At 44.4% G+C, this 5,359-nt stretch overlaps 1 long non-coding RNA gene across 1 annotated transcript; it reads left to right on the top strand.

Moving 5' to 3' along the window:
• The first annotated feature begins 6 nt into the window (after positions 1–6).
• Positions 7–1,033, top strand: LOC124229107 (uncharacterized). Its single transcript, XR_006885826.1, has 2 exons — positions 7–101; positions 904–1,033. It is a non-coding gene; the product is annotated as an uncharacterized LOC124229107 (long non-coding RNA).
• The last annotated feature ends 4,326 nt before the right edge of the window (positions 1,034–5,359 follow it).

Here is a 5,359-nt window from a genome sequence, read left to right as displayed (position 1 = left end):
CCTCCCTGCCTGGAAGCTTTCCTGAGGGCGAGTTCCCTCACCCAGGGACACAGTCCCTGTGGAATCTCATGGGGAGTGTTAACCGTTGAATGAAGAGACAGGTGAGAGGGAGGGAAATAGACCTTGTCCTCCATCAGGATGGAGGTGGTGCTGGCTGGGTCCTTGCCGGCTTCTACAGAGGTGAGGCCCACTCCTTGCACCTCGGTCCACTTTTCTATTCCTCACCCACAACTCTCCTCCTTATCATGGCCAGTGGCAGAGACCTCACTTTTTATGTCTCCTGTGACCACTTGTGAAGGTAAAACACTGAAATTATGTCTTTATCAAGAAATTAGATATTTAAAGGTATCTCTCAACCCATCTACCTCTGAATTTAGGTCATGAGGTTCAGCTGCAAATGCCCACAGATGCTTGATTCTCAGTGTTGGAAATACAAGTGCCATCAGGTTGAATTTCCACACCACACAGCAGGGAATCTCCTGAAAGCAGTACTTCCCAAGTCCTCTTTGCTGGCGTCCTCTCTCTCAGGACGTCCACGTCTCAACCCTATGTCCCCTTTGGAGTCTTCTGTCCAAGGACATAAAAAAAAAGAAAACCTGCACTGCTCTGTCCAACCCTTCACCCACTCCTTCCATAGAAACCTGAGTCCTACTCTCGGGTCACCTCAGGGTTTGTTTGCTGGACTATGAAATGGTTCTTTCCTGACTTTCATGGTTGCTTGAATTGTATCTGAGTCCATTTAGTTTACTGCACACTGGGGTCCTGCCTGGTGTCTTCCATTTGCCTTTGGTTGGTTGAAATTTCATTGACATCTTGGTGTGAAGAACGGTCTATGTTAATGTGTCATCTCTAGGAGAAGCATGACTGACCTCCCATTTCTTTCTCGTTTTTTTTCTATTTCAGGGGATTGTAGTGTTGCAGTGTGGTGCGTGAATCTTCTAAAGTAGTACCCCTGTCTTTCAATGGTCACCTGCTCCTCCCTGGAAAATGTAAAGGTTTCAACATCTTGCTTTAATAAATTACTTGCCTTGCATTTCTCTACTTGTCTTGTCATTATCCAACAGCCTCTAGACTCGAGGTGGGGTGGTTTCCATCATGAAGTTGCCATTGGGTGTTGTTACTAGTAAATTTCTCAGACCCAACATGCAGTTACCCATGGCGGCCTGAGGTCCTGTGATCAGAAGAGGAAGTATTTGTCGTGAGCCATCCTGCATTACTTTACAGGTTTCCCATTTATGTTGCCATGAGTGAAAAGAATGGCTAGGGTAAAAAGCAATGAAAACATCCCTGCTACTGGTCTTTACTGAGTGATACTTGTAGCCTAACTGTCTGCCCAGCCAGGTGGTTCCCAATCAGAAGCATCAGTAATATTTAGTTCTCATCACCACCCACTGGTTTTCCCCCTTCACTGTGCTTTCAAACCTATGATCTGTCCAGTGTAATTTGTTTTCATCCACCTCTCAAATGTAATGAATCACTGGGGTTTAATCTTCAGTTAACTCTTTTTCACTGTGCACACTCCCACGACTCATCGATGTCTGCGCCACTCACCAACACCTCAGGCTGATGCTTCCTCCCTCACATTCTCCCAAGATGTCCAGACACAAGCATCCGGCTGCCATCTGGACAACTCTATTCAAGCACTCCACAGTTATTTCTGAAGGAATATATAAAATTTAACTCATTGTCTGCCCACAACCTACTCCCCTTCCATGTACCACCACATCCTGGCAAATGGAACCACCACCCAAAGAAGTATCTGACTCAGAAAACTTGAATGCATCATAGGCTCTGAGTTAGTTTCCCGTGGCTGCTGTAACACACTACCACACACTTGGCGGCTGCAAGCTGCTTATTTTCTCACAGTTTGGAGGACAGAAATCCACAGTCTGTACCACTCTGCCAAAATCACTGTGTCAGGAGGGCCGTGCTCCCTATGGAAAGTTGAGCTGAAAACCTCCGAGGTGCTTTCAGCTTTGATGGCTGACATTGTAGCTCATCTTGTGTCCATATCACTCCAATCTCTGCTCTGTGAGGCCACGTTGCTTTCTCTTTTTCTGAGTGTATAAAGTTTTCCTCTGTCTCCTTGATGCAAAATCTATGGGATTGCATTTAGAGGACGCCAGAAAATTCGGGTTAATGTCTCCATCTTGCAGTCCTTAACATTTTCCACATCTGCAAAGTCCTTTTCTGCCAAGGCGGAGTAACATCATAGTACCAGGGATTAGGATGCGAATATTTGGGGGTGTTTTGTAGCTTACTCTAGTTCATCTCCCTCCTGCTGTCTAAGAGCCCACAAAATTCTGCCTCCTCCACTGCCACAGCATCGCCTCTGAGCTTCCCCTGCTTTCCATCCCCATAACCATCCTCACAGTCCAGTCCTAGTCCTTCCCGGCTTTCTCAAAAGTCTCCTAAATGATCTCCTGGGCTCTGAGATACCTTCCAGCCACACATCGACTCGTTGACACCACAGTGATCCTCCCAAATCAAAATGTGACCCTGATCTCACTTTGATAACCCTGAAATACTAGTGGGCACGTGTATCCAAATGTTTCAAGTAAGAGGACATTATTAATTCTGAACTCACTCTCACATCTTTCATAGTAGGTATTTTTACACCACCTCTTGATTTAGAAATGGAGGGTGACAGTTATCTACTCTTATCAATGATCAGCAGTGCTTTTACAATAAATGTGTATTTTTAATCACATCTAGAAGTACATACCCTGAAAATAGTCCTTATTCTGTGAAACACATTATGTATCCAGTCTACACACTATGCTTGGTGGATGCAAGGATTCAGCAAGCTCTTGCATCGCCCTGAGAACCCAGATTGGAGTCACTGCTGGAGGGGCCAGTCTCACTGTTGGCGTTGGGCACAAGGACTTTGAAGACCCCGTCCCCGGGCAGCCCTCTGACCTCATCCCCCTGCTCACCAAGGATTCTATGCTCAGCCTTAGTGCTCTATTTGCCATTCACTTATGCATCATAGGGAGTCTCAGCCTTGTACCAGACCTCTCATGCCCCCTTTTGCCTCTCTATCCTTCCCTGCACAGGAAAGCTGACATACTATGTGTAGTGTCCATTTCTTGCATCCTCCTTTGTGAAGTCCCCTTTGACTATCACATTGTAAAATAAACCTTTGTTCACAGACATTAATTTTATTTTTTAATTTTTAATTATTTTTTTGAGGAAGATTAGCCCTGAGCTAACATGTGCTGCCAATCCTCCTCTTTTGGCTGAGGAAGATCAGCACTGAGCTAATATGCATGCCCATCCTCCTCTACTTTATATGTGGGACGCCTGCCACAGCTTGGCTTGATAAGTGATGCTAGGCCCACACCTGGGATCGGAATCGGTGAACCCCGGGCCACCAAAGCAGAACGAATGAACTTAATCACTGCGTCACCGGGCTGGCCCCTCACAGACACTAATTTTACACTCAACAACACAGACAGAGATACATATTTTTACACACACACACACAGAAACCCACAGACACGTACACCTAATTAGACATGGACACAGACACAGACATACGCACAGATACACACACAGTCACAGACACACCTAGAAACATGCACAAACAGACACACACACAGACAGGCATACACATCCTTCTATTATCACTTTATCTTTCTGTGATATAATGTTAATATCACAGAGTTGTGGTGAGAATTTATTGAATGAATTAATAATGTAAAGCAACAAATAATATCAACCATTATTATTTTTCCTAAGACACTGAGAGCGTGTGTGCATTGAGCACCCTTACGGTCTGGACAGTTTACCTATTTGTCTCATGTAGTCCTCACTAGTCTCCAGGAAGGTAAAAGAGGTTCCTGCCACTGACCATCAGTGGGGATGAAGAATGTCCTACCCAGTGTTCCTCAACCTTGGCTCTCTGTTAGAATTAATCAGGAGGATTTCCAAAGCAAGTGATGCCCAGGCCCCAGTCCAGGAGAAATACATTAGTGTCTGCGTATAGAACCGAGGCAGTCCCCATTTCCTCACCTCCATCTCCTACAGGGGCAGCCACTCAGTGAATAGGGAGGAGGACCAGACTCTCCATGAGAGACAGAGAACCCCCAGTGTCACCAAAGAAATCACCTTCAGATCTTTCTTTGGTCACTTATAGTCCTTCATACCTGGCAATTGCAAGTCACTCATGAGTTTCACAGCTGTAAAGCTAATGAGCTTATGATCTCAAGCAGGAGAATTTGCTTCATGAGCTGCTATGTAAGAGTGTGAGTTGGGATAATGTAAACTCCAAAGCCTGGGGCTGGAAGGTTTATTTGTCTTCTCAAAGAAGAGGTTTAGATGTTTAGTAACTGTTTGGGATTATGACAAGTTTCTGGAAAAGGACACTGGTGGCTGCATTGTGAATACACTTAATGCAACCGAATTATAGACCCAACCATGGTTCAATCATAAATTTTATGCTATGTGTATTTTACCAAACACATAAAAATAGGCTTCACAGGCCAAGCCCTCCATGAGGCAGCAAAAAGATGACTGTAATGGGAGCAGGCCCTGTATTTCGATCCCCACTGGACATGCCCCCAAGAGCTGTCGGCACCTCAAAGTCAAATTACCTCTGGTGTCAACTGTGTTTGATTTGCCTCCTGGAATATTTATTGTTGAAGATATGACTAATTTTAAGAAACTCTGGTTCAAACTCACAGATTGAGTTCATCCAAGTACAAAGGATTGACTCGTGCAGAGTCTTGCCTTTATCCCTTGAGGCCTCTCATTCCTCCCCTGGGCAAGTCCTATCATGCTCTGCCTAGACTCACCTCCTCAAGTATCTTCTCCCTGCAGCCATCTCACTCTCTGTGACAGGGCCAATATTCTGAACACAAAGCTCTGGTTCTGTCACACCCTCACTTAAAGAAACCTTCAATGACTACCATTTCTTATGGTATAAAGCTCAATGTCTCCATTCAGAAATTAGAATGTTCAGGACTGTATAATAATTAAGACCGTCTTGATTCAAAATTAAGCCTTCTTTCTTTCTCTCCCTTACTTGTACTTTTTCTCTTCCAGCTACTAAACATAGTTTCTCACATTGCTAGGCCATAAGGGAAGGGGAGAGACAGGAAAACAAGAAAGTTCTGAATTGACTCATAGTCTTTGGTTATTGGTCCAGGTTCTCTGGGCCAGCAAGATGCTGTCTCCTGTAGGAAACCATCATGGGTAATCCAAAGGCCCATATTACTAAAGTGTCTTATTCTCTTCATTCCTTAATAAACATTCAAAGTACAACAAAGAGCTCTGGGAAAATAAAAATATGACAGCTGAAAAAAATAATAGTAAAGGAGCTGGAAGTCAAAATAAAATAGTGGAACAATGGTAATGG

This window comes from Equus quagga, chromosome 17 (assembly GCF_021613505.1).
Source record: "Equus quagga isolate Etosha38 chromosome 17, UCLA_HA_Equagga_1.0, whole genome shotgun sequence".
NCBI classification, from domain to species: Eukaryota; Metazoa; Chordata; class Mammalia; order Perissodactyla; family Equidae; genus Equus; species Equus quagga.
Note: the sequence above shows the minus strand (reverse complement) of the source record. Positions and strands in the feature narration are given on the sequence as shown.